General features: G+C 43.6%; 1 long non-coding RNA gene across 1 annotated transcript; it reads left to right on the forward strand.

Annotated features, from left to right (window-relative positions):
- The first annotated feature begins 9,680 nt into the window (after positions 1–9,680).
- LOC119356636 lies at positions 9,681–11,271 on the forward strand. Its single transcript, XR_005171996.1, has 2 exons — positions 9,681–10,662; positions 10,765–11,271. It is a non-coding gene; the product is annotated as an uncharacterized LOC119356636 (long non-coding RNA).
- The last annotated feature ends 1,133 nt before the right edge of the window (positions 11,272–12,404 follow it).

Here is a 12,404-nt window from a genome sequence, read left to right on the forward strand (position 1 = left end):
AGTCAGTTTATCTAACAGCTGCAAAAGTGCACAACTTATCAGTTTAATACATGAAAGAATATTTAAACTCCAACAAAACATTTCATAACCCCTCTTCTAACCCATTTAGACAAGCTGTACTAAATCGTACTATAGCAACAACGACAAGGGAGCATCATTTAGCAGTAGCAACACACATACCGAGGGCATCAATGCAGTTCACATCTTGAGGGGAATTCTCTGCTTATTGCCCCTTCCTCCAGTTTGCATGTGACAAATTTCAATATAAATTTTCCTAGAACTCTTGTAAAAAAGAGAGTGGCCCAAATTAGAATTTTATCCCGAAAACTCTTAACTTTGCATAATAGAACAAAACTAAAAGTTTCAGATCACATCATTAAATATCTTCAAGGATAGAAAAAGAAAAGAAAAAAAGGAACAATGTAGTCTGTTGATTTTCTAATTTCATTGATCAGCAAGAATGCTATTTCATTTTACAACAAAAGAAAGCAGATACAAGTAGCTAGATACATCAACACTATAAATGGACAAACTGAACTGAAGACTACCTTGTGGTCCTTCCAAAATTCTTTCACAACCCAAACCATGAGATAAAGTACATCAAGGCTCTTACAGAAGACTTGCAACTAAATTATTAGTAATTATATGAGCATCCCTTTTCAGAGATTTAGTAAGGAGAAAGAAGAGCAGTGGTACCGCATCCTTTCTCAGGTCTCCAGGTTTAAGTGGAATGGCGTTGCGGTTGCCGTTGTTGGATACCTCCTACGTTTGTGCTTCTGCTCGTCTGGTGCCTAGCTCAACTCTAGGTAGCTCAAATCTACCGAAAAACAGCTCAACAGCGTCTCGTCTCCCTGCTTGATTACCACAATTCAGTTCGAAAGCAAAATCAGGTCAAGATCACCCTGCATAGTAGGAAACAATTGCAAATTGAACAGAATTCCATTGAAACATAAATAGGTTATGACTTCACCAAAGAAACATTAGGAAGGGAAACATGAATGTTATATATCTTGAGATGAACCGCTTCATCCATGAATAAACTCCAATATATTATTATTGCTCGTATCTCGCACTTATTACAGAAAGAAAACAAGAAAGTACTATGGTCTCGCAGGTAAAAAATATCAGCAAACATTTCTCTATTGCTAATTACAATGGCTATAAAATTAGTTAATACGGATTAACACTGATAAATAATCTAGAATGTACGGCGCATCGTCCTTTCATTTCCCCTGCTTGATAAAAAAATGAATCAAGCTTATCTTCTTGTTATATATGCCTTGGTGGAGCTCAAAGAGTCATGTCTGTATCAGGAAAGAATAACAACTAATACCACCGCTGAAGCAATACCTTAAGATAGGCACAGTAGCAGCCTGGGCATCTGCAGGAGTTCCTTCTGCTTGGACTTTCTTCCAACTCATGTACCCTTAGTCAGTCGTAGGCACTACCTATGCAATTCTGAATTTGCATCACTCATTTGAATCTACCTTCACCAGTACCTCAAAATCATAAATTTGTGAATTCATCACATATACAGTGCAGAAAACTATCTAATAAAAAACCATATTTGCTGCACGATCATGCCATTGGGTTCTAGTAGTGCAACAGTACTGGTAGTCGCATTAGTAGGCTCAGCGCATGTTTGATTTACGCCGTGTCATTCACTTTGAACGGAATAATTTCTGTGCTGCAAGACGTACTTGTGAATCAATGTATTGCTCACCGTACCCACAATCCACAATAAAAGAAGCTGGGATCAGACACTTACTTTTGGCGTATTATATTCATCTCTAGAGTGGAGACACTGATGTACCATCTCGTAACTAATGACAACCTGAATGCAAGCATACCTACAACGAAGGCAACTTAATACATTGTGTACTGATAATTATCAGGAATCAGCTGTAGCATTTCTTAGTTAAGAGTGAATATGTCATACCCAGAAAGTTATTGTGCGGATGCATTCCAAAGTCCAGCAGCATCAAAAGCATGAGCATATACATGAAGCACACACAAATGAGCTGGCCCAAGGTTAACAGAGAAAATTACCGGAAAAAGGTACGGACAAAAGGACACACATGGCAATATAAAGCTTTTAGCAGAAAGACACTACTTGAACAATTGGTGCATGAAAAGATCAATAATATCTCTAGAACAAATATGGAATCTGGTAGCATTCATTCGGTATAATCTGAACATCAGAAATTACAGAAAGTGAAGTATTCTTTCAACATCAATACCAAACATCCATTGTACCAAACCAAATCAAATTTGGTAAGCTGCAATCCATCAGTAGCAAGCTGAGCCTATTTGCATCAAGAAGACATATGACAAAAGGGATATGTGAAAGAAGGACTTGTGCTTGGGACGAAACACGCGTATAACCTTTGATGATTAATCATCAATAAACACATATAAGAGAAAATATGCCATGACTAAAAAAATTGCAGCGATAATCGTGCTTCCAATCTGTTAATGGTAAAGTCAGGTAGTTTTACATTCAAATCTAGACCCTATGAGCCTGAATCAAAAAACATATGTGGTTGTGCATCTGGTCATCCAATGAAGAAGGGGCGGCAAGGGGAGGGGATAGGATGGGGACAAGATAAAACCTTGAGTAGCTGTAGGTCCTTGGCGTCCTTCACATCTCCGTGAAGAAGCACTTGACGGCGGTGACCGTGGTGGATGGGGAACTCCCATGGCGTGCTCCATCTGCATCTGCAGTAGAGGATATGAAGAGATGGTGAGGTGTAGGGGTGAAAAATCCCAGCCAAAAGGAAGGAGGGACGAACCTGGGGCCGCCGGAGACGCGCCGGTGAAGCCCATCCCGAAACCCTAGCCACGGGGGTTTGGTTGCGAGCGGACGTTAGAGGCCGGGAACGGAGAATCTGGAAGGAGGGGAGGGAGGCGCGGATCGTGGGGGGCTTGGGGGCGTGCTGCGCGGCGTCGGAGCTCGCCGGAAGCCGGCGGCGCGGGTGATGTTGGTGCCGAGGAGTTCGTGGGCGAGAGGGAGAGAGGGAGAGGAGTTCGTGGTCAGTTTCTGGCCGTGTTTTTTTTTACAAATCTGTTCGGATCGCGGGTTGATTACTCCAAATGGTAGGGTGTTTTGTGTAAAAACGAAGCGTTTTCCTGATTAACCACTTAAAATAGGACTGCGGCTTGAATATCAGTAAAAACAGCGACTTTTGTACAAAAATGCCAGCGACGTACCACCAGAAGAGCGATGCGTGGTTTATTAGTACTAGCAAAAGGCCCGTGCGTTGCAACGGGAGAAAACATTGACTGCGTTGCAACAGAAGAAAACAAATAATTATTTTTTGTGTTTCTAACTTAATAATGTGAATTAAAAGAGTAACTTAATTGAATAATGCAAAAAATATTGATAATGTATGAAAATGCATGGAATAAACGTTAGTACAAGTATTTTATTTTATGAAAAAAAAAGGAAAAAGTATGTGTTTACCTCCAGCCGGTAGGGCTGTCAACAAAGCTCGGACTCAATGTACTGTTTCATGCTCGATTAACTTATTTTTTAGTGGATCGTGCTCGATTAACTATATGCTCAAATTTGACTTCAACCTGCTTACCTCGTTCGGTGGCCTGGCCAAAAATCGCGCATTAAAGGTCAATGCAAGATGGCCACTTTGACTGGTTGATGTGTTAAATAGGGAACATGTAATTTCCAATAGATCATTGTACTATTTCTTCATTGGTTGCTTATTTGTGATTGGTAAAACAACTTTGATAGCCTATAGCTTAAGGGCATCTACAATGTTACTCTTGTGCAGGCGCCTAGAGCAAAAAAACATCAAAAATTTAAGAAAAAGTAAGTGCCCTCTCCTCCAATGCTAGGCGCTTATCACGGGCTCTAAATACGTAGGGCCGGCTCCCGGTTTCTTTACCCGCTTGTCCAGGAAAAAAAGAAAGCGCTTGATGCATCTATTGGCATCAATGCGGCATCAGGCACTGGGAACAACTAATGTAGCTGGCGATCTATCAGGAAATAAATCCTAGTGTCCATCACTGGCGCCTAGCATTAGAGATGCCCTAAGAGAACATGCAATCTGTATATATCCGGTATCAAGTCGCACAAATAAATTTGTTTGTAGTTTAATGCATATATAATCTGCCGGCAAACATATATGATTATCTGAAAGATGTGGTACACATATATTCGTATGAACAAGGCACTGCCTTTGGCTCAGTTAATCCATTTATAGACATATATTCAACCAGAAGAGTACATATACATTTTGTGTGCCCCTTGTATGAATTTTAAACAGTGTCTATGCTGAACAATAGCTTCGAATACATAATTCAATTCCAAAAAATACAGTCAACATACATAAGCATTGTGGTTTGAAGTTGCAGTATAGTTGGCCAAATGTAATGCAAGACATGCTTGATGTAAAAAGGTTTTTTTTTCGGGTGATCTAAAAAGGTTATGTTAGTAATGAAAAAATATAGGCGGCGGTATGCAAGAAAATTTTGTAGTAATGTACGTCTATTGGGTGAGATTAGGATTAGACCACCGCTTCCTATTGGGTGTAAGATGCTCCCCTTTCTCAATTTCTTCTTACCAAGTAAGCCTATTTGGTAGTGCGATTCGGTCCTCGATGGAAAATGGAGTCTCTTCCTTCAACAAAAGAAATGATTCATGACCTGAAAATATAACCAATAAACAATGAGTGAATACTTATCTTTATTTAAAGGGATATAAATTATGGTTCTTTGATTGCTCTACCCATTAATTTGGCCACTTATATTAAGCATCTATCACAGATATATATGTATCATGGTTTCCAAAAGCTATTCCCCAAGAGTATACAACAATAAGAAGCCAGGGGTGAATCATTATCTTTTAGCATGGACACCATGATGTTTCAGCGTTCTGTCATTGCATTGAACAGGAAAGAACCTTCTTGGCAAAGGTGCATCACTATTACCTTCGGCATAGCGAATATTGCCACTGAACAACACTCATCGTGCCAAGATAGAAGTATTATTATAAGGTATGCTACTTCAAGTGGTCATCCATAGCAAGGGAAACAATGTGTTGTATCACTGCCGTTATATATCTGAAATCTCAGTGCACATCACATATATATTTTCTAGCAATACCAAGCTTTGATCTCAAACAGAACATATCCACCTTACCCTCAAGATAACTGAACAACAATACCTGACAGTGGGTCACCCAGTGGAATCCATCCATCTTGGCACCAAATCGAAAGTTCCGGGTAGCTCCAGCTTGCCAAATAAAAACTGAATGATTATGATTTATGCACCTAGGTGATATCCCTGTGCAGATCATAATGGTTATACTGTGCGTGTTACCAACTTTGCTAGCCACATCACAGATATTTACACCTAAAGGGTTGAAGGACAAAATATTCAGCACTTACTATGAGTAAAGAAAAATCCTAAAAATTATATCTATGGACTTGCAAAGACAATCAAGAGCAAGGCTGATGTGAAAGCTTACATCGGGTGTATATATGACTCATCTTATTCCACCAAATTGTAACAAACATTGTGATTTGGAACTAACTGGACAGAAAAGTATGATGCAAATTATGTCCTCTCGCATGAAACATATCATTACAGCGGCAAAATCATGTCATGTAATAGAAGCTACTATTTCGTGCAAGAGGCTGCAAAAACTCTACCTATATACTCCCTTTGAATCACCATGGTAGCAGCCAAGCCCTCTGTCGTTCCGCTAGCAGTGAAGCCACCATGGTCCACCCTTAGTTTTTGCATGGTTCATCTTCTCTGCACTAAACACTTTGGAGATGAGATTCTTCTGCCTTCTCTGCTTTTGAAAAAAAAACATAAAAGGCCTACAAATCAAACCGTCATATATGTGCCACTTCAGTTTCTATAATTTATTGATTCTCTTAAAATTAGATGAATGTTTCATCATCTCATGTTTGTTAAAATATATAATCAATTGCAAGGGATTAGAGGCCGCATGTATGATTTTTTTTAATTTTGGCTGCTGCACAGTAATTACCAGTTGCATGGATAGCCGGCTAGTCAGTGGACGGAAAGCTACATAAGTAGGATGCCGCTTTGTAAGCTTACTCCTGCATCAATGAACCATTGAAGAAATGAAATATATCCACATATCTAGATCTACGGTAGGAGCCTAGAGAGGCACACGAACAACAAATTGTTGCCAACGCCAAAGGAACTGCTAGCCTGACACTGGTGAGCTGCACGCCCGCGATACAGAACCGCATGCCAACGAGCTGAACCAACACCGCCCCATGAGCTGCATGTGCTGCCCAAACCACACTCGCAGATCTGGATGTCGTGGAGAATTGGATCCGAGGTAGGAGCAAGAACCACACATGGCCGCCAGCCAGACCGCCCCACCGATGAACTGCACTGCACACACACAACAACACTGAATCTGTTAGCACGCAGTAATGAACTACACATATCCCGTGAAACAGGGAGCTGAACTGAAAACTGAACCTTAAATTGCACAAATCAAACTGCAACCCACTAACTTTTGCCACTGCACCTTGTGGGACTGGGCACCGAACTGCAACTCCCGTGATGCCCGAACGCAAGCAGCGTTGCCGATGCACTGCACCTGAAGTATTGCACGCACGCAGAACAAATTGCAAGTCCGCGTCGGCAGGGATTTTCATCGTGAGATGGCCGACGTCTTCACTGTGGTCCACCGTGTGGGTGAGTGTCGTGGAGGTGACAGCCATAGGAAGGCGGTGGAGCACCTGCTCACCTCCTCAACAGAAAAGTGAGCGACATGTGAGCTGCGCATGCTCGAATGTGAGGAAGAAGGGAGGAGGGGAACGGCCCATCTGGTCACGGCGGCGTGGTCCATGAGCCCGGCTTCCAGCGCCGAACTGCAGAGAGAGGGGGGAGCTCTCCTGCGGCTCAACGTAGAAGAAGGTGGTAGATGGCCGGGGACGACCGGATCCAGCACTGTAGGCAGTGGTTGGCGGCGCAGGGGTCCCCGGTGGCCGGATCCGGCGCTGGTGGCCATACGCGGGAGGGGCGCAACAGCGCGGGTAGTGGAAGGGGCCGGGGTCGCGCTGCTAGGTAGGGGTGCCAGGCGGCGCGGCGTTTCTTGGCTGCCGGCGGGATGTGGTGGGAGGTGCGGCTGGTGGAGGTTGGGGCGGCGCGAGGGAGGCTGGGGAGAGGGCGACGCGCGAGGGAGGCCGGGGAGGAAGCGCACGGGAGGAGGAGGGTCGGGGGCGGCGGCGGCACTCGGGCCTGTGCGGGCCGGATCTGGGCTCGAAACGTTTTCTCACTTTAAAAAGGACCGCGCGTTTAATACCGAAAACCACAAGGAGTTTTCTGCAAAATCGACGACGAAGTACGACCAGAAGCACTAGCTGGTTTATTAGTAGGTAAAGATAAAGAGTAAAGACTAGCAAAAGGGCCCGTGCGTTGCAACGGAAAAAAATTATAATTTTCAATGATCATGATCACAATTTGGTATCATCGAGATACACTATCACTCTCGGTTTTGTGAAATCATGAACATATTTGAAATTGTGAATATTTTTCAAATTCGTGAATGCTTTCACAAATGTTTTAACATTTTATAAAATCAAGAACATTTTTTAACTCATGAACATTTTATACTATTTGCAAACAGTTTTTTTAAATCGTGAACATCTTTTTAACAATTTCTTGAATCGGCGAACATTTCTAGAATGGATGAACATTGTTTTGGAAATTGAATGAACAATTTTTGATATTCACGAGCATTTTTTGAAATGCATGATCATTTTTTGAATCAGCGAATATTTTATGAATGAATAAACTATTTTGTAAGTGAAGAGAAATTTTTGAAGTTTTAGGATATTTTTCTATTCATGAATTGTTTTTGAATTGGTGAAATTTTGTTCAATTTCATTAGCATTTTTTAATACATGGACTTTAAAAAATCATGAACATTTTGTGATTTCCCGAACATTAGTTTTCAAAATTTTGAACATTCTTTGAATAAGCAAATATATTTTCATAAAAACACGAACATTTTTGAATCCACACATTTTTTTCTGATTTATTAAATATTTCCTTAATATTTTCAATTTTTGGAACTTTATTGTAATAGAAAATATAAAAAGAAAAAACAAAATTTTAAAAATAGGCGGCCCGGACATGGCCGGACCCAAATGGGCGCGCTGCTTCTTCTCCGATAGAAGTATAGAAGGTCCCTACTGCATATGCCGGCCCAGGCAGGGGATTCCCTTGTGTGAAACGTGTTTTATCACTTATAGATGGCATTGATGGGTCATATTTTGCAATTTTGTGGACAATTTTCATGACCACCGCAACAAGCAATAGCCCTTTTATTATTAAGCTAGTACATATGTCCGTGCGTTACAACGGACGTAAAAAAATAACAAGACCGACTTCACGTGCCATTACACCCTACTGGTATCAACTCTGATAAATGTTGAGAAGGTTACTCTTGTCTCTCTGAGATGCATATGAGCGTGTGTTGCCACGAGTTGGGTTATCTTTTTTTTATCATGAAGTGTTTTTTTTGGATCATGAAGTATTGATGTGAAGAGGCCATCTTAACGTCCTCTGTTGGCGCATATTTACCATCAAATGGAAGAATAGATGCATGATACAATCTTTTACACTATGTTTGGATGTTGATATTGGGCCTCAGAATTAGATATTGGCATTGGTCTGGCCCGAATGTCGTTGTTTGGATGGCTGTGGCATTCGGCATTGGAAACGAGCTCGAATATCGGCCCGACCGCGGCAAATTGCGCGCCTGCCTTTCTCCAATTCGGACCCCCAACGCTGGATATTGCCTTGTATTCGCTAGCCAGAGCCCCTCCCCGCCAACTTACCTCTTCGTTCCCGCTCGAGGAAAGGCAAGAGGCGCGAGCGATGGCGCGATTGAGGAACGCCAGCGGCGGCGCAGGTGAGATCCCTCCCCCTCCCCTCCTTGTCCTCCCCGTCCTTCTCTATCCCCGGCGAGGCTCTGTTCGTCCCCGTCCTGCTCCCTCCCCGTGCCAATCCTCAACCCCCTCCCCCGTCTCACCAGCCATGGCGGCCAAGGTGCTCCCTCCCCGTGGCGGCCGCGGCGGCGTGGCGTAGATTGTATTCTTTGTATATAGTCATTCAAAAAATAAATGAAGATTGCATGTATTTTTGTTTCAAACATTACATGGAAGTTCAATTTTCATCATATGACAAATGAGCAATTCCAATGTAGAGGATGACCATCCAAACAAGCTTCAGAATTGGGGCTCTCATCCAAATTCCAAGTGGCAATTCTGTGCACATCCAAACAACAGAATTCGGGTTCAATGTCAATATCAAAGTCAAGCAGATTTGATATTGGGGCCAATTCAATTCCATGGCCCTCAATATCAACATCCAAACAGAGTGTTAGGGAGAAACATACAATGTAATTCATTTAAAAGATTTTTACAGAATTATCAAAATATTTAAATTCAATGATTTTGATTATGTAGGCTTTTTTTTATTGAAGATGATTTGTAATATTATATTTCATTCCTCTTTTGTTTATATAATATATAGTTAAGGATTACAGAAAAGCAACCGGCTGATAAAAATAACGTTCCAGCCGACACGTAACCATCACGTGTACGCACGCCTCGCTCTAGAAGTCTAGAGATTCCCTAAAAAAATGTCTAGAGAGGCCGCTTATCCATTCGTCTCCCGAAGTCTCCACCTCCACCTCGTTCTATTCTGTTGCTATCTCTCTCATCCCTATCTGCACAGGGCCGAGCGGTTGTTGCTTCCTGCGAGATTTGCCGCCGTGATACACTACGCGACGTGGGCGGCTTCCCCCGAGCTTGCAGGCACCAGCACCCCACTCCAGCTCCTACCCTCGCCGCCGACGGAGGCCACCACCAGGTGAAGCCTGCGTCGTGGCTTCTCCTCATATCCCGGCCGTGCCCCCGGGCTGTCCTGTCATCCCGGTGCTCGGGAGGTCCGGCGGCGCGTTTCTCGGTGGCCTCCTGCCGGCCGACGGATCCAGGGCGGCCGCTCCTCTCGCCGCGCCTCCCCGTTACTGCGGCGCGATGTCCCGCCCCTCCTTACTTTTCTTCCCTCCTCTGACCTCCATGGGGACCAGCGCCGCCCAAGTTTCCCCGCCCCCGGGTTCCGGTGAGGGCTGCGGCGATCCACGGCTGCTGGGCTTCTTTTCCTACGGGGCTGGGGAATTGGGAGATGCTCCTGCTACTGCCAGTCATGGGGGATACATGTTCAGACGGGAGATGATGAACCGGGCAATGCACGCCGCGGCGAGGGGCGACGACCTGAAGATCCTCAAGGAGCTCCTGCAGGGTTGCTCCATTGCTGGTGCGTACCAGGACGCCCAGGGCGCCACCATCTTTCATGTTGCTGCTTCAAGGGGGCCAAGTTGAGGTGATTCTGCTTCTGAATCTTTGATATCTGATTGCCTCAAAGTTACATCACATTCCTTTTGGCCTAGTTGATATGTCGTTCACCGCTATATGTACTAATCGTATTAAACAGCATTATTTGACCCGAAGTGGCGATAAACAAAGATAAATCTATTCAACTCTGAGATTAGTTGCTAGTTTGTGAGACATCACACACGAGAGCTTCTGTTTGACATGATTGCTGCTATAAGTTGGTCTTATGAACATTCAACATGCCATCCAGGTTGTAATTCTGCTTGTACCCTCCCCTTCTTCCTACATCTCAATTCCCTCTCCCATGCTTCTTTTCTCTAAGAGCTCTCTCTTTCTTCAATTTTTTCTGCAGAGAGATGGCCATGGCTGCCCGATGCCCGAGCGTCGCCGGCCAAGGACCCGCCGGCGTCTAGACCCCCTCCACGCCATCCCCATCTCGCCGAAGACCTGCACCAAGTCCCGTCCAGAGCCTGCGCCATCCTCGGCCCCCGCCCCGCAGCTCTACAGCCCGAGCGCTTCAGCCGCCTCGCACCCGATGTAGAGGAGAGGAGCTCCCTGCCACGAGCCTCCCTAGCGCTAGCAAACCAGCAGGCCGACCCCGCCTCCTTCTCGCTTCCCTCCTCCTTCCTTTTGCCTCCCGCGGCATGGCCGCCGTCCCGTGCCCGGCGGTGGAGAAGACAAATACTGTGAGTGTAATTGTGAGTGTAATTGTAACTAATATAGGGGTGTTTTTGTAAAAACGAAGGGTTCTCTCAGATTCTCACTTAAAGTAGGACTGCGGTTGAATTCTGAAAAACGAAGGGGCTTTTCTGTAAAAATGCCCGACGTACGAACAGAAGCAGTAGGTGCTTTATTAGTAGGTAAAGATAAAGAGGTAAAGATAAAGATAAAGAGGTAAAGATTTACGGACCGGTCTAGCGAGCGGCCGGCTGCTCACTATACTTTGCGAGCGGCCGGCCCAAAATTGCAAGTTTTGGTCCTCTAATAATTTATAAATAGCAATTATCTATTGTGTGTCTTTTTTTGTTAGTTAATGGATGTTTTTATTAGCATTAAATGCGTATAGCAAATGCGTACAGACTGGTCCGTGAAACACATTTATTTTCGTCTCTTAAATCTTTAAAAAGTCATATCTTTTAAACCACACGTTGAAATTCAGATCCGTTTTCACCTTTGGGTTCATCGCGACGAGATCTTCGAAACTAGATCCCATATGGGTATGTTTCGATGAATTTTTTTTGATGCCAATTTTGGTGCTATATGGTGCAACTATAGTACTGCATTATGCAACTAGACTACATTGCCGTGCCAACTGAGTATATGTGTGTGTAACTAGTCCTGCCAACTAAATATTAATGATTGCAACTAGTGTCTTGCCAACTAAACATCAATGTGTGTGCAACTAGACTATATTACAAGCCAACTAAGCATATGTGTGTGCAACTAGTCTTCCTGCCAACTAAACATCAATGTGTGCGCAACTAGACTACGTTACAAGCCAACTAAACATCAATGTGTGTGCAACTAGACTACATTACAAGCTATGATAATTCATATGCGACTATGCGGACCAGATTATGCAACTATGTGGCCATGTATGTGCCAACTAGGACTACTATGTGTGCAACGACAACTACTGAGGATGCAGCTCCAAAAAACTGGGTTTGAAAAAAATTGCACCATGCAGTACTAAAGTTGCACAAAGCAGTACTGAAGTTGCACAATACAGCGCCAAAGTTGGCATCAAAAAAATTTCGTCGAAACATATCCATGCGGGATCTAGTTTTGAAGATCTCGTCGCGATGAATCCAACGGTGAAGACGGATCTGCATTCCGACGTGTGGTTTAAAAGATACGACTTTTTAAAAATTGAAGTGGCCAAAATAAATGTGCGTGAATCTGTTTCCAGGACTAGTCCGTACGCATTTAATGCTAACAAAAAACATTCACTAGCTGACAAAAAAAGACACACATGTAAGTAACCAGCCCGGC

The sequence above is a fragment of the Triticum dicoccoides genome, chromosome 2A (genome assembly GCF_002162155.2).
Source record: "Triticum dicoccoides isolate Atlit2015 ecotype Zavitan chromosome 2A, WEW_v2.0, whole genome shotgun sequence".
NCBI lineage: Eukaryota > Viridiplantae > Streptophyta > Magnoliopsida > Poales > Poaceae > Triticum > Triticum dicoccoides.